Below are 21521 nucleotides of genomic sequence, written 5' to 3' on the forward strand. Positions count from 1 at the left end.
CTCATCAAATGACCTAACAATGCATCTAGAAAAACAAGGATAAAATCCAACACTTTTAGGAAAAAATAATTAGAATTGAGATAAGCAAAATTAAAACCAAAAAAATACAAAAGATCAGTGAAATTAGGAGCTGATTTTTGAAAAAATAAACAAAATTGATAAACCATTGGCCCAATGAATTTAAAAAAAAAAAGGAGAGAAGACCCAAAATAATAAAATCAGAGATGTAAAAGGAGATGTTATAATGGATGCCAGAGGAATAAAAGGAATCATCAGAAATTACTATAAACAGTTACATTCCAAAATTTGGAAAATCAACAACAAATGAATAGATTTCTGGACACACACAATTTATCAAAATTGAGTCATGAAGACATGGAAAACCTAAATAAACTAATAACCAAGATGAAGACTGAAACATTAATAAAGAAATCCCAGCAAAGAAAAGCCCAGGACTGAATGGCTTTACTGCAGAATTCTATCAAGCTTTTAAAGAAGAACCAACTACAATACTTCTCAAACTATTAAAAACAATGGAAAGGAAAGACATCTTCTCAATTTCCTTCTATAAGACCAGCCTCACATTAATTACAAAAACAAATCAATACAACAAAGAAAGATACATATAGACCAAAATCCCCCATGAAAACAGATGCGAAAATCCAAAAAAAAAAAAAAAAAACCTAATTAATTGAATCCAACACATCAAAAAGATGATTCACCTGGACGAAGTGGGATTTATTCCTGGTATGTAGGTATGGATCAAATGGTTCAACATAGGCAAATCAATAAATGCAATAAATCAGACTAACAAATTGAAGAACAAAACCATAAAATACAACATTTTGTGATTAAAAACCTTACACAAACTGGTATAGCAGAAACATACCACAAGACAATATATAATAAACCCACAGCCATTATCCTATTGAATGTGGAAAAGCCAAAAGCATTTCCACCAAGATCTTGAACCAGACAAGTGTACCCATTGTAACCAACACTATTCAATATAGTTCTGGAAGATTTTTTTAAAGATTTTTTAATTAATTTATTTGAGAGGTAGAGTTTACAGATTGAAAGAGGGACAGAGAGAAAGGTCTTCTATTTGCTGGTTCACTCCCCAAATGACCACTATGGCTGGAGCCAAGTTGATCTGAAGCCAGGAGCCAGGTGCTTCTTCCAGGTCTCCCATGCAGGGACAGGGGCCCAAACACATGGGCCATCTTCTACTGCTTTCCCAGGCCATTACAGAGAGTGGGATAGGAAATGGAGCAGCAGGGACTCAAAACGGCGCTCATATGGGATGCCAGCACTGCAGGCGGCAGCTTTATCCACTACACCACAGTGCCAGCCCCAAAAAGTAACACATTTTAAAAATAGAGTCCAAGATGATATGACTTGGACAATTTGTATTGTAATAGGTTATATATAGAGAAGAATTTCCAGCTGTAAGTTCATTTTAAGTATTAGATTTTTAAAAAATACGATTTGTTTTTCAATAAATGTACATAAGCAGTCACTTTTTTGGAGGGCCTCAGACTCTAACACTACTTTCATTTTGGAGACTGAAAAACAATTTAAAAAACACTTCTTTTTTTTACCCTAAGTCCTAGGAAACCAAATTTACTCTGAATGAAACATATTTGTATACTAGAACTTATAGTTTTTTTTTTATATAATAAAGAATCACTGCTCGGTATTTCATGCATATACACCATGAAATAATTGCATACAGGTCTTGATTAACCAGTGGAAAACATAATTTACTAATATTCTCTCATGTCACACTATAATTGCCTAGTTTCAAGGATAAAATGCAAATTACTCAAGAAGCTCGACATTCGTGGATTTAATAAAAGTATTTGTAATTTCAGCAATTCTCTTAGGATCTAGTGATCCATGGCCTCTAGCAATTTAAAATGTTGCTGAACTGCCCATGTATATGTGCTAATTGCAAGCAGAAATGGCCCTGGAACTAGAAGAATCCTCAGTAAAATCATAAATTAGAAACAAATTAATCTTTCAGAATCACCCAAGTTTATCTTTCACTTTATTTTTAATTTTCTGACCTTAAGAAGCTATATGTCTTGGCAATGAGTTTAGCAATATTACTTTACTTAACCAATTGATCTATGAGCCTAAATTAACTACACTAAAGTTTATTTATCCCATTCCAATTCATGCCATAAGTAAGCAGGTCCATGTGTATGAACAGCAAATTATACATTTTATATGGAAAATAATATTGTTATTTCAATTTCAAGCTGCACCTAACTCAAGAAATTTGACATGAAATATTCCAAATCATGTTTACTTTAAAAATGTACACTAAAAGCTTATGGATGTGTCCCAATACTGATGGAGTCTGTGGTCACAAAAGGCTCCCATAGCCTTGCAGCCCATGGCAAGAGCCTCGGGTGATCACTGATGTCATAAATAAGACTGTAAATTGTTAAAGGAACAACAGAAGTCACTGTGCACTTATTCCCTATGTAGGACCTCTGTCCTTAATGAGTTGTACTATGAGAATTAACTGCAAAACTTGTTCTCAAACTGGGTGATAACTGTTGAAATATAGAGTTGGTCCTCTGAATAAAAAAAATTAAACTAAAAATGAACCATAGTGAAGAAGGGGATGGGAGAGGGAGTAGGTGGGATGGGATTTGGGGTGGGAGGGTGGGTATGGGTGAAAGAACCCACTATATTCCTAAAGTTGTACCAATGAAAAGTGCATTCATTAAATAAAAGCTTTAAAAAATTTAGGCTAAAAATAAATTCACAATATCTTGGTATATTTTAGCTAAACTACATGTGTGAATTAAATTGTAGTTGTTTATCTTTTGCCTGAATTAAGTGATAAAAAAAATGCAATGATCTGGGGAAAGGGCCAAGCATAGGATTTTGCATATCCAGGAGAACTAGAAGTCCCTAAATTTAATAAAATGAGGTAGCCCAGGAATTAGCCTTCCAGGGTTGAATCCTCACCTCCATTTCCTCTTGTGACCTTACAGCTTTCTGGATTGCCTGTACCTAATAATAACAAAAGCAACCTGTGTTTCTGCTGAGCAGATTAAGCCAGATAATACCTATGGTACTTGGCACATAGAAAGTGCTTTGTAAAGTTTAGTTTAGCTGTCGCATGGGGGTCTAATTTGTGAGAAGCAGTGAGTTAGATTCCGGGAAAACCTAATCAATTTCCCAGACTATGACTCAGCATCATTTGTTTTTGTTGTTTTTTTTTCCCTCAGTTGCTATATAATATCTCCAATCAACTGATGGCACTTTGTTTTCCCCTTTCTATTCATGTGGCAACTAAACAAATTATATTTGAGAGATATAAATAGTTAAAACAAGAAAGAAAAAAAAAGAGAAAGAGATTGGCAAGAGACAGACACTGAAACTGCAAGACAGTGAATTATAATAGAATGATATACATATAGACAGATGGATGACTGGCAAACAGGTGAAAAGAGGGTATCGCTTAAGATTCCAAATAAGATGTGAATGAATTTTCAGTGAAAAAGGAGCCTGAGACTAAAGAATACTTTTATATTAACAATGAAAACATTGATAAATTTAAAATCTGCCTCAAAATTTAAATGATTAATATGGAAATCCATCATGCATATGTAGGAGAACAGAATATACAACAAGAAGCCTATTTTATCTTCTAGTGTGTACACCATTACAATGTGATATCATTTCCTTATTAACTTTACTCTTATAATTTTAAATAGCTGAGATTCCAAGATTGTGGATTAGAGAGCAACATGTTGTGCTAGACTATAGATAAACAGTGAGTGAAAGGGTTATAGGAAGTGTACTCTCAGGGGAGAATTGGAGAGAAAACCTCACTGGAAATCCTACAAGAGGAGGAGAAACACCGTGGACCAATGTGGAGGGTGAGGACATGCAAAATGAACTCAGACACAGCACACAACTACAGCAGCTGAGAGCTGAGCAGGCAGCAGCTTGGAGACAGAGGTGAGAACAAATTTCACCAACCTATGGCAATATAACCAGAGGGAAGAGCATGGTGTGAGTCCATACAGGAGACCTGGGGGCTAACGGTTGCTACTGGTTGCCCACAAACCAAATGGAAGTAGTGGGGGCATGTTTGTCTTGCCCCAACCTCCCCACATCAGTACCTGCTGCCCGGCTGAGTAAGGGTGGGCACCATTATGGGCTTGGGTGGCATCTGCACCAGCCTTTGTGCATGTACACAGCAACTGGCTAAGACAGGATGACACATTCACAGCAGTACTGGCAGCAGTGGTGGAGCAACATTCGGCCAGTGGCTCTTGCATACAGGTGTGACCCGGTGATTCCAGCAAAGGGAACAATCTGGAGTTCCCACTGACTTTGAGCCTTGCTGGGAGGTAGCCGGGCAACCACATAGGACAGTGAGGCAACCACAGAATCCCACATCAAGACACCTAGGCGGAGCAGTCTTAGGGAACATCTGCCTCTCTGTTGACTGGGTAGCCTGTCAGGGCAAACAAACTTCTGCGCCGAGTGGGAGCCTTATGTGTTGAGACCATGAGGAAGACCTCTCTCTCTCTCTGCCTCTTCTCTCTCTGTGTAACTCTTTCTTTCAAATAAAGTAAATAAATCTTTAAAAAAAAAGCAGTTGGAAGCAAATCCACAAAGTAAAGAAAACCATATGATATGAATGAAAATTTTGCTCATGAAATTGAGATTTTAAAGAAAAATTAAAATAAATATTAGAAATGAAGAATTCAATAGATCAAATAAATAATGTTGTTGAAAGCCTTAACAGCACACTTGGTGAGGAAAAAAAATAAAAAAAAAGAATATCTGAAACAGAAGACAAATCTTTGGAAATCTAATAACTAAAAAAAAAAAAGAAAACTTAAAAACAGTGTTGGAGACATATGGGATACTATGAAACAACTCAACATACAGGTCTTAGGAGTTCCTGAAAATGTTGAAAGAGAGCACAGACAACAAGGCATATTTAGTGAAATATTTAGAGAAAACTTCCCCAACTTGGAGAAAGAAAGAGGAATTCAAACAGAGGAAGCACATAGTTGCTGATACATGATCAGAAAAGAGCTTCACCACGACACATTATAGTAAAACTTTATAGAGTAAAACCTAAAGGAAAGATTCTAAAATGTGCATAAGAAAAACACCAGATTATGTTCAAAGAGTCCCCAATTAGACTCACAGCTAACTTCTCATCAGAAAATCTATAGGCTAGTATGAAATGACAAGATATATTCCAAGTATTGAGAGAGAAAAAAAAAACTGTCAACCCATAATACTGTACCTTTCAAAGCTCTCAAAATTTATAAATGACAGTGAAATAACTTCCTTCCACAAAAAAATAGAAATTTAAACAATTTGTTGCCATTCACTCAGTCTTACACAAGATGCTTAAGGATGTACACACAGAAGTACAGAAAGGTAGTCATCTTTATGCACGAATGTGAAGGCATAAAATCCCCCGGTTAAAATACAAAAGTCCAAAGTAAGCAATATGAATATTCATGGAAAAATGGCAGGGCAAAGTCCTCACTTATCAAAAATCACCTTGAATGTAAATGGCCTCAACTCTCCAGTTAAAAGATACAGAATAGCTGAATGTATTAGAAAACAAGACCCATCTATTTGTTGCCTACAAGAAACACATCTCACCAACAAAGATATGCACAGACAGAAAGTGATAATGGAAAGCAAAAAAGGGCAGGTGTTGCCAATGTAATCCAGACAAAATAGACTTTAAGCCAAAAAAAGGCTTAAAAGAGATGAAGAAGGGCACTAAGTAATGATTAAGGGATCAATTCAATAGGAATATGTGACTATAACAAATGTATACACACTCAATTAGTTGCCACCTGGCTATTTAAAAAATGTTAATGGATCTAAAGTGAGACATAGACGATAATACAATAGAAATGTGAGACTTTTACACCCCACTTTCATCAACAGAGAAATGAACTAGACAGAAAATCAACAAAGAAACAACAGAGCAAATTGATACTATGGACCAAATGGACAAACTGATTTCTGCAGATCTGTTCACTCAACACTTGCAGAATAAACTTTCTTCTCATCACTGCATGGAACTTCTCTAGAGTACACCACATGCTAGGCCATGAAGAAAGTCTCAGCAAATTCAAAAAATTCAAAATCATACCATACATCTTCTCAAGCACAATGAAACAAAGCTGGAAAACAACAAATCAAGAATCTCTAGATCCAATGCAAATACACAGAGACTAAACAACATGTTCTTGAATGAACAGTGGATCATAGAAGAAATCAAAAGAAAAATCAAAAAATTTCTGGAGAAAAATGAAGATTACAATACATTATATCAAAATTTATGAGATACTGCAAAAGCAGTGTTAAGAGAAAAGTTTATAGCAATCTGTGACTATATGAAGAATTTGGAAATGTACCAAATAAATGAGCTATCAATGCATCTCAAGGATCTAGAAAAATAACAACAAACCAAAATAAAAATTAGTAGGAGGAAAGAGACAATTAAAATTAGAGAATAAACAAAATTAAAAAATACAGAAGATCAGTGAAATGAAGAGTTGATACACCATTGGACCAACTAACCAAAAGAAATTAAAAAAAAAAGATGATGAAGACCCAAATCAATAAAATCAGGTGTGAAAAAGGAAATGTAACAACAGACACCACAGAAATAAGAAATAAAAAGAATCATCAGAAATTACTACAAAGAGCTGTATGCCAACATACTGGGAAACTGAGAAGAAATGGATAGATTCCTAAACAAATCCAATTTACCAAAATTGAATCATGAAGACATAGGAAACATAAACAGACAAATTACCAAGACAGAAATTCAATCAATCAATAATAAAACTCTCCTAACAAAGAGAAGCCCAGGACCAGATGGCTTCACTGCTGAATTCTACCAGACATTTAATGAACTAATTCCAAATCTTCTCAAGTTATTCAAAACAATTGAAAGGGAGAGAATCCTCCAAAACTCCTTCTATGTAGCCCGCAGCACCTTAATTCCTATGCCAAAAAAAAAAAAAAAAAAAAAAAAAACAAAAAAAAAAAAAACAAAGAAAGAGAACTATATACAATACCTATCATGAATGTAGATGCAAAAATACTCAACAAAATATTAGCTAATTGAATCCAACAACACATCAAAAAGATTTACTCAGACTATGTGGGATTTATCCCTGGTATTCAGGGATGGTTCAACATTCGCAAATCAATAATTGTGATATATCACATGAACAAATTGTAGTACAAAAACCATATGATTATGTCAATAGATGCAGAAAAGCATTTGATAAAATGTAATATTGTTTCATAATGACTGGGTATAGAAGGACCATTCCTCTATACAATCAAGGCAATTTATGACAAACCTATGGCCCACATTCTAATAAACAGGGAAAAGCAGGAAATATTCTCCCTAATTTGTGGAACCAGATAATGATGCCTATTCTTACCATTGCTATTTATTTTAAAGATTCTATTTATTTATTTGAGAGGTAAAGTTACATACAGTGAGAGGGAGGGAGAGAGAGAAATGTCTTCCTTATGTTGGCTCACTCCCTAGATGGCCACAATGGCTGGAGTTGTGCCAATCTGAAGCCAAGAGCCAGAGTCTTCTTCCCAGTCTCCCATGTGGGTGCAGGAACCCAAGCACTTGGGCCATCTTCTACTGCTTTCCCAGGACATAGCAGAGAGCTGGACTGGAAGATGGGCAGTTGGGATTAGAATTGGCACCCATATGGGATGCTAGTGCCACAGGTGGAGAATTAACCTACTGAGCCACAGCACTGGCCCCAGTCACCATTTCTATTTAATATAGTCCTGGAAGTTTTAGTCAGAGTCATTAGACAAGAAAAAGAAATCAAAGGTAAAAATTGAAAAGGAAGAAATCAAACTATCTCTATTTGCAGATGACATGATCCTACATAAATGGGATCCAAAAGAGAGACATTTGGAATTCATAAAACTATGAGTTTGGTAAAATGGCAGGGTATAAAATCAACATAGAACATCATTAATTTTTTTATACATAGACAATGTCATGGCTGAGAAAGGACTTTTAAGATCATTCCCATTCACAATAGCTCCAAAAAGAATTAAACACCTTGGAATATATTTAACCAAGGATGTCAAAAATCTCTATGATGAAAATTACAAAACACTTAAGAAACAAGTAAAAGAGGACATTAAAAAGTGGGAAAATATTCCATGTTCATGGATTGGAAGAATCAACATCATAAAAATGTCTATACTACCAAAAGCAATTTACAGATTCAATGTGATCTCAATCAAATTACCAACTACATTCTATCACAGATCTAGAGAAAATAATGTTAAAATTCATATGGAAACACAAGAGACCCTGAACAGCTAAAACAATATTATACAACAAAAACAAAGCTAGCCAAAGACAGATTTGATATGTTTTCCCTGATCCGAGGTAACTAATAGAATACTTGAAATGTAATATATTGGAGTGAAACAGACATTTTGTGATTTGATAGTTGTTTACAACCCTTTTCTGCTGAGGAACAGTGGATTTTTTTTTCTTTTCTTTTTCCTCTCTACTATTTATTGAAATCTTTTACTTAGTGTAGGGTTAACTATATGATTATAAAGATCTTTGTAAAAATTAAGATTGGGGATGTGATAGAGATGAGAAGGGAGAATTGAGGTATGGGTGGGAGGGAAGAACAAAGCATTACAATATCTGATTTGAAGACACAGTACAAGGCATTTATATTCAAAACAACCTAATACTTAACACAAAAATCTACTCAGAATGGACAAATGGCCTAAATATACTACCTTATACCTTCAAATTACTAGAGAACATTGAAAAACTCTATAAGACATTTACATAGGCAAAGACTTCTTGGAAAAGACCCCAGAAGCACAGGCAATCAGACAAAACTGACAAATAGGATTACATCAAGCTGAGAAGCTTCTGCACTGCAAAATAAATACTCAGTAATGTGAAGAAACAACCAACAGAATGGGAGAAAATTTTGCAAACTATGCAACTGATAAACAGTTAACATCCAGAATCTATACAGAGTTCCAGAAATTCAACAACAATAAAATAAACAATCCAGTTAAAAATGGGCAAAGGATTTGAACAAGCAAACGAGGAATTTCAAATGAAATTTCAAACATTTGAGAAAATATTCAGGATCACTAGCCATCCGGGAAATGCAAATCAAAACCACAATGAAGTTTCACCTCACTCCAGTTAGAACAGCTTTCATACGAAAATCAACAAATGACCAAAACTGGTGAGGATGTGGGGGAAAGGTGCACCAATTCACTGTTGGTGGGAATGTAAACCTGTGCAGCCACTGTGGAAGACAGTATGGAGATAACTTCAGAAATCTGAATATAGACCTACCATATGATCTAGCCATCCCACTCCAGAGAATTTACCCCAACCAAAAGAAATCAGCATATGAAAGAGTTATCTATAACCCTATGTTCACTGCAGCACAATTCACAATAACTAAGTTATGGATTCCACCCAAATGTCAATCAATGGAAGACTGGATAAAGAAATTATGATCTATAAATATACACTATGGAGTACTACTGGTTGTAAAAAAATGAAATCCTGTCTTTTGCAACAAAAAGGACACAACTGAAAACCATTATACTTTGTGAAATCAGCCAGTCCTCAAAAGACAGATTTCATATGTTTTCCCTGATCTGAGGTAACTAATAGAATACTTGAAATGTAATGTATTGGAGTGAAACAAACATTTTGTGATTCAATAATTGTTTACAACCCTTTTCTGTTGAGGAACAGTGGATTTTGTTTTTTTTCTTTTCCTTTTCCTCTCTACTATTTATCGAAATCTTTTACTTAGTGTAGGGTTAACTATATGATTATAAAGACCTTTGTAAAAATTAAGATTGGGGATGTGAGAGAGATGAGAAGGGAGGATTGAGGCATGGGTGGGAGGGAGGAAATGTCACTAAGTTTCCAAATATGTATATATGAAATACATGAAACTTGTATAACTTAAATAAGATTAAAACAAAGAAATTCAAATAGCTATGAGTAAATAAAATATTTGCTTTCATATAGGTCCCATTTTCTTTTATAATTTCTACAAATTGACAATAGCCTGATTGATAAAATAAAATCCATTGCTTCAAAATCTGTTCCTAGAACACTGTTCGATGTTCTCTAATAAAATCTCCTGCTTTTTATAATGTACCCAGTCTCTCTCATCTCATCATCAGGTTGTAAAAAATGTCCACCATATCTAGTATGTGTCTATGAATCTCATGCTTGAGATTGTATCTCCTAAATAGTAAGTGCTCACTGTTATTGTAAAAAGTGAATGAGGAGGAAAATTATTATAGCAGTTGTATAGACATCACCAGTCTTTGATCATAAAGATATTAACACTTACAAAATAATTACAAGATTTAGTTGAAAAATTATCCCGAATCAAGATGCTTTTAGTAACAAGATATGTAGTATCTGAAGTAGTAAACACAAAGGCATGTACAAAATAATACACTTTATGATAATGAAAATGAAGGGACTAAGTTGGACCTAAAGTTGCACTGCATATAAAAATATCAATTTCACAGAACACACCATTCATTAGTATCCCTATGTCACCATAAGAAACAGTTCTCTTGTGATTCATTTGCAGATGTATTAGATACATTTTAATTGAGTAGTAATTAAGTGTAAAATATGGAGTCCAAATTTTTCCAAAATATATTCTATGGCCAACAAATTGAAGTAGGAAATAAACATCTGCAAAAAAATGAGTCAATGGTCTTAAATATGCAGATAGGGTAGAAGGGAAAGCAGTACCTAGACAATGTCACCCTTAAATTACTGGTATATAGACTGTAGTACAAATTCCAGGATATTTTGAATGCACTGAAGATATAATTTTCAGAGTAACAAAGTTTCATCTAACCAGAAGATAAACTATCCCTATAAGATGAAGGCAAGAAAAGGAACCCAGCACCAAAATCCTGAACCTGCAGGCCAAATTTTGAGCGCTATATTGTTCTTCTTGGTTCTAGCAACATATTTTCTATTTTCTAAACAAATCAACCTTAAGAATGCCATCTGTCATAAAATTGTGGAACCAGAATTAAAAGGTACAATGATGAAGTTTTTTTTTTTTTTTTTTTTTTTGACAGGCAGAGTGGACAGTGAGAGAGAGAGAGACAGACAGAAAGGTCTTCCTTTGCCGTTGGTTCACCCTCCAATGGCAGATGCGGCAGGCGCGCTGCAGCCGGCACACCGCGCTGATCTGATGGCAGGAGCCAGGTGCTTCTCCTGGTCTCCTGTGGGGTACAGGGCCCAAGGACTTGGGCCATCCTCCACTGCACTCCCGGACCACAGCAGAGAGCTGGCCTGGAAGAGAGGCAACCGGGACAGAATCCGGTGCCCCGACCAGGACTAGAACCTGGTGTGCTGGCGCCGCAGGTGGAGGATTAGCCTAGTGAGCCGTGGCGCCGGCGATGAAGTTTTTTAAATAGTATATTTTGTTGAACATCCACCAGTGTTGTGCTGGAGCCAGGTGATTACAACAATTTCAAGAATTTTGTGAGCATTTGCTAAGCTAGATAATAAAAATAAAAACTTATGACTTTTAAATCTTGATAATTTTACACATTTTGCTATCACCTATGCACTTCAGTTCATTTCTGTTTCTACATATGCAAGGTGGAAATATTACATTAAGTTTTGCTAGTACACATTTTTCCCCAACTTTATACTCAGTGACTACATCGTTACTTTCAAATCAGCCTGTGTTAGCAACATGAAAAATGTCAGATGTTATAAATGGGGTGGATTAATTTGATGGTCTAGACTTTTTCAAAGGATGGATAAAATGTTTATATTGCAAATTAAACTTAAAATAAGTATGTCTGCAGCTTTTTTATTTCTCACAAAATTCCAACAATTAATGATGGACAATACCGAATTTCACAATTCTATTTTCAAATGAAGATAAAAATTATCAGCCAGTTATATTCTTATAAATTATGAGGTATTTAAGAGATGGTTTACCTACTTTAACTAATTCATTTAAATGAGAGAAAAGAATAACAAAATAAAATATAAACAGGTTGTAAACTAATGTAATGTTCATACATGTACTTACAAAATAACCTAACAAGTAAATATAATTGTTTCTAATTTTAAAAAACTCCCAAATAAAATTCTCAATCCATTAACTTTATACCTTGATTGACTTCTATTTAAAAAATAATAAGAGCATGCAGAGATTTTTTAAATAGATAAATACAAATTATGTCAAATTAAAGTAATAATGCTTTTGATGTCAGATTTTTGAAAGGGACCCCTGGAAATTTTATCGTGAGATATTTTTCATGTTAGTACAAACTGTTCATTATTTGAAATCTAACAGATACATGGACTTTTAAGGAATGATTGTTAATAAAAGCTGTCAATTATAATTGTAGTTATCATCAAGTGAAAGTCACAATGTCCTGAAGAGTTCTTTGAGAAATCAAGTTGTCATTATTAAGGCAGTAAAATCCTTAAGGATTTTAGGGTGTAAGGCATTCAATTTTGCAGATTCATATCTACCTATCAGATGTTAGGATTGTTTTTTACAGAACACAACTACAGAGTCTCAACACTCTACTTTCTGATTTGACAGAACTAAAAATAGTAAGTGAATTCACTTGTACCTGTGTGACAGCCATCAGTTGAAAGTTTCTGGACAGAGAAAAGCCTCCTAGAAATGTAACAGACAACAGAAATGCAAGAATTTTTTAATAAACAGTTCTGAGAGAAAAGGTATGGGTGTGTATGTCTGTGTATCTTCCATTCATTCATGCAGGCCTAATTTCAACTATCATTCAAATAACAGATAAAAAGCGAAATTTCTTTTCTTTACCTTTGTTATCATATGTCTGTTAATCCCCAAGGAATTTTTTTTTCTTTCCAAAGTTTTCCATCAAAATATAAACTCCTCTGGAAGGATCATTATCTCAACATTTTTCTCCCTCAAAGTCAGATGTGATTTCCCAATTTTGTAAACACAACGTTCCAAGGAACCACAATGAAATGTTGACTATTGTCAAATACTTGAGATATCTGGCTCAAGGCATTTTCAGTTAGCAAATGAGTGTTGTCAATCAACATTCTTGCCCAGGGAAATGAGACAAGATATATGACTATATGGTAGACAAAGGAAGAAAGAACTCATTGGGTGGTAGAATACTTTCTAAAATGAGCTAATTCAGTGATTTGGCCTAGGGCTTGAAGTGACCATTGGACACAGGATGACTTGAGTACAAGATTTTCTACTTCTTAAATACCTAGGAAGGCTATGTTTCTTAGATTAAAATATGCATACAAAATGGGGCAAGGCTCCCAGACAAAAGGTGCAAAAGTGAACATTCATGACCTATGAATAAAGTCTTGGTGTACAATCCAATCTGCAGCTAAAGTTCCTTTAGCTTTCTCAACTGGGAAAAAATGGAACTGTAACTTTGCATTGTACAACAGCTATTGAAAGTAATTGTATTAGAATTAATGAGGTATAAGCAGTCAACGTATGGTTTTTGTGAAAGAAAAAGACATTTATACTGAGAAAGTAATGGCTCTGGTTGAACTTGCTAGACTGCTTAATTCATTTTACTAAGAAACACATATTGGGGTAGGAATTTAACTTAGCAGTTAAGACATCAGTTAAAATTTAACCTTTCCCGTATTGGAGCACCTGGATTTAATTCCTGGTTCCGGCTCCTGACTCCAGCTTCCTGTTAATGCAGAATCTTAGAAACAGTGGTGATGGCTCTACACCAACATGAGAAACCTTGAGTGAGTTTCCAGATCCTGGCTTCAGCCTGATCCAGTCCCAAACCTTGTGGGCATCTGAGGAGTAAACCAGCAGATGGGAGGGCTTGCTCTCTTTCACTATCTCACTCTCAAATAAATAAATAAATAAGTATTTAAATAAAGAAGCATAGTCTGGAATTTAATTAGGAAGTCTAATTTAAAAGAACAAATGATTTATTTCTCTATGAGGCTGCAATACTATCTCTTAATGGTTGTCAAAATTGTATGGTAAGTGGCCTGAATTTCAAAGGTGAATCACTATGTTCCTAAGTCTGTATATATGAAATACATGAAACTTCTATAACTTAAATAAAAATTTTAAGTAATAGTAAAAATAAATAAAAAGCACATATATTGATAACAACATAGATAGAAATAGTAACGGTTGCTTGTTCAAAAACATTGAAAGGTATCTAAATATCTATCAATATGGAGACTATCAATACAGGAATAGAAAAGGGAGTAGAAAGAGGGGTTGGAGCTTTGGCAGGAGGAAGGGTAGGGTGGTATCACTATGTTCCTAAATATGCACATATAAAATGTGTATATCTTAAATAAAATTTTTTAAAAAGGAAAATTAATAGTCTGGCTCTCAGTGTTGCTGAATTAGTCGTAGTACAAACACACACACACACACACAGAGTGACAGAGGAAAACAAGGTAAGTCAAGTGCTGCTCAATGAGCTGATGTAATGTGGCAGTTGATTGTTTCACCATTTTGAGGTGAAATGCAGGTGCTTAGGGATAGCTGTTAGTTCAATGAAAAGCTAAGTTGGCTAAAATGAAAAATAGCATTGTTGCAAGACACAAGTAAACATGGTCAACGGCCCATTACAGCACTAGTTTTCAAATATCCTTAAATTCATGAACTGTAAAGCACAGAGCAAAAAACTCTTTTTCTTGTTCCAGTGTTGAATGAAAGTAATACTAATCATGCTTCAAAATCACTACTTCTGCAGGCACAGTGTAAATTTTATAAGAATGAAGTATATATAACTACAGACTTTTTTTCCATTTTGACAAATAATTGATGGAATACAGTTGATGTATGTAATATTTCTTTGATCTTCTTTAAAAAATTTTCAGATTAACTGATAGGCAGGTATCTGATCATCAATGTTACTATTTTGACTACACACTAAACAAATATATTCACAAAAGTTAACTTACTTATAGGACTCTTCTTATTATCTATTTTGTTTTATAACATGATGGTCTCTAGATAGAAAACAGAAGATATTCATTTTGAATTAGTGCTACTATAACAATATTTTTCTCTCCAACTTTATATTAATGTAATTGCCCTTTAAATAAGCCATCAATATGCTCTGAAAGACACTTGACTGCATTATGGTGAGTTATCATACAGTGTTTTGTTTTTACTAATTCATCTGCTTTCTTATACATCTATGTATCTTCTATATGGATAATGAGATTAAGTTAGTAAGCACTTGCATAGTTGTTTATTACGAAGCTTTCATTTTTTATTTTTTCTTTTATTTATTTGAAAGGCAGAGAGAGGCGGGTAGTGAGCTTCCACCTGCTTACTTCCCAAATGCCCACAACAGAGGAGATTAAGTCAGGCTGAAGATGGGAGATGGAAACTCAACCCAGCTCTCCCATGGGAACAACAGGAACATAACTACTTAAGGCACCACTTACTGCAAGGTAGCATTTGCAAAAAGCTAAAATCAAGAATTAGAGCTGGAAATTGAATGCTGCCACTTGGCTGTGAGATGAGGGTATCCTCAGCAGAGTCTTACATCTAGCACAAATGGATGTTCTATTTGTTAAAAATTAAATTTTCTCAAACAACTATATCTTATCCTAAGAAGCTATCACTAGAGAGTTATCATGATTATTAATTTATCAAAATGTTTGGTGATATTCCTAAGAACATTAAACTTTCAACTGTACATTCTGAAACCTATTTTGGGAAAATTTTGGAGCAATAAATGAAAAGTTGACAGACTCAAAATGTATTAAAATCTTGCTAGTTTAATGAGTTCTACTCTTCAAAATATTAAAACAATATTTCGATATTCATTATTATTATTTTTTGTAAGCCCAACAACTGATATTTGATGAAGCTATTTGTGTGTAATGGACTAGTCTCAGTGGAATTTAAATTTAAATTATAAGACACAGGCAGAAATACAGTGCTAAGCAACTAATAAAATGGAAGCGGAGAGACCAAAGGAAATATGGGTGGTCACATATTTGCTCTTAGGCTTCTCAAGTCACAATTCATAAAAGTCAATGCTTCTTCTAGAGTTTTTGTGGGAAGCTACCAACCAGAGTACAGTTTCTAGCTCCAAGATTTTTTTTCTAAAGAGTAAAGCAAATTGACCTTTACTGAGCACCAAATATGTTCTAGAAGATGATCAAAACCTACTTGATTAAGTTAGGTCTCAACGGAATCCTATGTGTCAGGTACTAGTATATAGCTGATTTACAAATGAAAAATAGAAATGAGATAGTTTATTTCATGACTCATAGTAATAAAGTGTGGGAAGCATGATGGAGTAAGAGGGTCCGGTTTTTATCTAGGCTTTGTGTATTAATGGAACTCATATATGTCCGGCTTTGTCTTAGCAGCTTAGACCACAAACCCTACTTGCATGAAAGTTGAGAAAGGACTATTTGTAAAGGAATATCATCCAAAAGAAATGGAAAAACAATTCCGATCATATGAAGGGATTTTTTAATTCATATTTCTCTCCTAGTCTAGCCCCAATGGATATTGAAGACTGTGGAGAGAGGTTAAAGCTATAGTGAAAACTGACAGATGTTTCATCACAAACTCTGCAAGGCCTTGAGATATGACAGATAAGCATAGTTCTAGGAAAATATGTGATACAGCATAATTCAGGGTAGGAATTTAATCACTTAATTTTTGAAAAGAGGGTTTTTCCAGAAATTTCAGATCACTCACAATTTTCCAAAGTCTAATGGATTATAAGTAGCTTTTGTATATTACACTGAGAAAACTCTGAAAACCCAACTAATGCATTGCTAGCATTCAAACAGGAAGAAATTAAAAGAATAATAAAACACAAAAAAATTATGAGGCAGTTTCTTATAAAGTTACACATACAGTAATCAAAAACCAAGCATTTGGACTTCTAGATATTTACTCTAGATAAATAAAAACTTACATTCACACTAAAATATATTTGAGAATGCTTAAAGTAACTCTACTGATAAACCTCCAAAATACAAAAATATAACTCAAATGTTCTTCAATGGGCAAATGGAAGCATACAAACCGTAGAGTGTCCATTCAATGAACAAAAATGGAAAGAACTAGGGATATGCAAGACATTTTAAATGAATCTCAAAGCATTGTTCTGAGTAAAATAGACAGTCTCAAAGGTTACATATTTGAAGTATATAATTTCATTTACTTGACCTTCACCAGGAGAAAATATTAACATGATCAATAACTATTCAGGGATTGTGGGGGTTATAGATGGTGGAGAGAATGACTATAATGTATAGAATGAGAGTTCTTTGCATTGATAGAAGCCTTCTATGTGCTAATTATTGCATTGGTTACACAAATAGAAATGATTTAAAATTCACTTTTAAGTAAATGAAAATACCTGTGAATGGCCAGAGCATCTAGCTATGATTTCAATAAAATCATCAAGTTTTACATGAGCAATTTTTAAAAGATATGAGAGAATTAGAAATATAAGGGTAAACCGGACATTTTAGCATCAGCTGTGAGTCAATCTGATATTAACAACATTAGAAAAATGGATGAAATACAAAGGCTCTCTTATCAGCAGAACCCATGGGGCAAGTGCTTTTGGCCCAGCAGTTAAGATGCCACTTGGGATGCTCACATCCCTTATATAGAGCCTGGGTTCGAGTCGCAGTTCTGCTTCCAATTCCAGCTTCCTGCTAATGCACATCAGGTGAAGCAACAGTGATGGCTCAAGTAGTTACGTGGTTATGTCTCTGCCAGTCTTAGGAGACCCATGTTGAGTTTCCTGCTCATGGCTTCAGCCTGGCAGGCTTGCCTTAATGGACATTTTGGGAATGAACCAGCAAGATGGGGGAACTAACTCTCTCTTGCTCTCACCCTCTCTCTCGCTCTCTCTGCTTTTCAGATAAATAAAGATTGTTTTTAAAACAAAACACAACCATGTTTTATGCCAGCTCATCAAATAATTTAACAAGCTGTGATTTCATACTTTAGTCTTAAGTATTAGAGATACAAAAGTAAAAACATTTTAGTATTTACTTAAATACTCTTGTAGGGACTGGATTTGGTTGGATAGTACACTGGGTCACATTGCTCAGCAGACTCAAGAGCTAGAAATTGTTTCTTGATTTCTTTTTAAGCATTCATTTATTCAAAAGGCATAGAGACAGAAAGAGAGAAAGAGACATAGTTCTATTTGATATGGTTCATCCCCTATGCCCACAAAAGCTGGGCCAAATCTGTAGCCCGGTGCTCAACTCTGCTGTCACACATGGGTAGCTGGGATACAAGTACTTGAACCATTACATGGTGCCTCCCAGTGTGCACATTAGTAGGAACTGGGATTGGAAATGGAGCCAAGACTCAAGCCCAGGCATTCCTCTAAGAGATGCAGACAACCAAAGGAGCCTCTTAAACACTTTACCCACCACCCATAATTTGTCTACAAAAAATCTGTGTTGTTTGACTGAAATTCTTGCTACGTGGCAGATAAGACTCCTGTGGCATTTTATCTCTTCCTTTGAAGGTAGTTTTTTTTTGTTTGTTTGTTTGTTTTTTGCTTGTTTATCTGCTCTATCCTACCAGATTCTGAATAACATTGAAACCAAAGAATATACACATTATATGTCTTCATGTACATTTCACAGTAGATATTCAATAATTAACTATAGAATTTAAAGTGGGAGTAGAATAGAGAATTATTTTAGCATTTCTTTCAACCACTGAAAGCAGAAAAATAATTTGCTTTTTATTTATTTTACTCCTCTTTCCCTTATTCTATGAGGCTAGCTATAGTATCAGAGGAGTTGTAACTATAAAAACTAGATTTATCTGTTGACACCATAGGAAAATGCCTTCAGAGAATTTCATACATTCTCAATATTGCTTTGGAAACATTCATGTAATTATGTCTAGATAAGTAAGGAGTAGAATCCTGCTCCTATTAAAGGAGATTCAGAGAAGAACTTTAAGTCGTTTGTGAGTTTATTTGTTTTTATCATGTCAAAGACATTCTCACTTTGAGCTCTCTATTTTTGACAGAGATCATGGTTTATTTTATCTATCCTCTCCTTTTTGCATATTATTCTTCAATATCAGTATTCCTGATGGAATTTAAATTTAAGGCATTCTCCAGTTCACATAGAATAGTCTTACTGAGAGAATATACTGTATCAAGTGCACCTGGATCTGCATAATCAACTCTAACATGATATATTTGGGTTGACAAATAGAATTGCTCCCTCCAAGACCAAATTTACTTTACATTTGAGAACAATTTTTCTAAAATTATTTTAACTGCACATATTTATGGAGTATAGTTTGATCATTCAATACATGTATTTAGTAGGTTATGATAGGTCATGATCACATCAGGTTAGTTACCATTCCAGCCACTTAAACTTTTCTAAAATATTTTGGTCAACACTCAACAATCACATGTATATATGGGGTACAATGTGAAATTTGAACAAATGCACACCATGAGTACTTATCAAATCAAAGCTAGCAACATTTCTCTCTCTCTCCATCATTACAGCATGCTTGGAGTCTTTTTTTAAGAGTATATTCATCAGTAGTTTAGCTGAAACTAAAGCCCTTTCACTTGCTTCACCAAATCTGAAAAAAGAAAGGACAATGAATGAGCCTAATATGAGCCTAGAATTCTTATCTCTTGGAAAGAGGGTAGGGCTTCAAGCTATGCTGGGTGCACATTCAGAGCAGACTAGAAAGGAAAAAAAAAAGATAATGGAATAAAAAATCCTTCAATATTTAACAGTTGCTAACCATGTCCCATTTTATATTAAGGTCAATGATAGTGTCTGTTATGCAGAACTCTTAGTCCCAGCTGAGAAAGTACCTTGGCCAGAAATTTCTACTTAATTTTCCATGGGGACTAAAAACATGCATTAATGTGATTTTTAATAGGAACTAGTCTACAGAGTTAGTAAATCATTTTTAAATGAGGGCATTCTTGTTTTCTCACAAACCTTAGCCTTTAAGAATTTAAGGTATCATCCTTTAAGTTGGAGAAGCTATCCTTCCTGTGGTCCCATTAATCCATGTCCCTTATTTGGGCTTTACCATGAAACAGTCCAACTGACTCCAGGATGTCCTTGGCACTCATACCTCAGCAGAATATAAACGGAAGGTAACTACTTATCCATGAGCAAAGGGGATGGGGGAGATACTATGGCACAGAAGGTTAAGCTACCACCTGCTATGCCAACATCCCATATGAGCACTGGTTCCAGTGCTGGCTGCTCCACTTCCTATCCAGCTCCCCGTTATTGTGCCTGTGAAAGCAGCAGATGATGGACCAGGCACTTGGACATCTGCCACCCACGTCGGAAAGATGGAGTTCCAGAATCTCATGACTTCAGCCTGGCCCAGCCCTAGCTTTTGATGTCACCTGGGGAGTGAGACAGCAGATAAAAGATGGAACTCTCTCTCTCTCTCTTTCTAAAAAATAAAAATAAATCTTAAAAAAAGAGGATTGATGGGGCCAGCACTGTGGCACAGTATGTTAATCCTCCACCTGCAGTACCGGCATCCCATATGGGCACCGATTCTAATCCCGGCTGCTCCTGCTCCTATCCAGCTCTCCTCTGTGGCCTGAGAACGTAGTAGTAGAAAATGGCCCAAATCCTTGGGCCCTGGCACCCACATGAGAGACCGGGAAAGAGCACCTGACTCCTGGCTTCAGGTCGCGCAGCTCTGGGCGTTGTGGCCATTTGGAGAGTGAACCAATGGAAGGAAGACCTTTCTCTCTGTCTCTCACTCTCACTGTCTGTAACTCTACCTCTCAAATAAATAAATAAACAAATCTTTAAAAATAAAAAGAGGATTGATGAATTGCACTAAAGTGTGATGGATACTATAAGCAGACAAAATATTTGTATAAGTGGTTTTGAACTACAGTGGCTGAAAAATATTTTTTCTTTCACCCTACCTTGCTTCAAAGGTTAAATTTATCAGTCTTTATCTGTAGTAAACTGAAAGTGGATGCACCACAACGTAGCAAGCAATCGTAAAGGTTTAGAAACAAACATCATCCAGCCCCTCCTTGCTCCATTCTGTCTCCCAGGGTCTCTGTCCTCTGCCCTGATAGCACTGAGAAAGGAACCAGATTCACTTTCCATGGATGACGCAGGCTTGCTCTGCTTCTCACTGCTGGAGCTGCTTGCTCCAGCTGTGCTTTACTGAGAGATGGAGCTTTCACTTTTTCCACCATAAGATCTAGCTTTTTGAGCTGCTGGCAAACAAAGCTTCTGCTTTGAAAGCAATTTTCTCTCAGCAACAAGTACTACCTGACATACTCTCTAAGTTCAGAATAACCAAACAGTCGCAAATAAAGATTTTCCTTTTATTTTCCAATTTACAAGCAAGAAGGGGGTGATGCATATCCTCCTGGTTACTTCACTATTGCTTGAGGTTCAGTCACAC

The 21521-nt window shown here is 35.2% G+C and overlaps 1 long non-coding RNA gene across 7 annotated transcripts in view; it reads right to left on the minus strand.

Annotated features, from left to right (window-relative positions):
• Positions 1-21521, minus strand: part of LOC149127085 (uncharacterized) — a 152475-nt gene that overhangs the window by 85718 nt on the left and 45236 nt on the right. Inside the window, exon 3 of one of the 7 annotated variants that reach the window (XR_016232595.1) lies at positions 12734-12755. The exons of the other annotated variants lie outside the window; for them this stretch is intronic. This is a non-coding gene — a long non-coding RNA (uncharacterized LOC149127085). Of the gene's footprint in view, positions 1-12733; positions 12756-21521 lie in introns of those variants that run through there. 7 annotated transcript variants of the gene reach the window in all.

Source organism: Oryctolagus cuniculus, chromosome 4 (assembly GCF_051225735.1).
Source record: "Oryctolagus cuniculus isolate XC-2025 breed Fujian yellow rabbit chromosome 4, ASM5122573v1, whole genome shotgun sequence".
In the NCBI taxonomy this organism is placed as follows: domain Eukaryota; kingdom Metazoa; phylum Chordata; class Mammalia; order Lagomorpha; family Leporidae; genus Oryctolagus; species Oryctolagus cuniculus.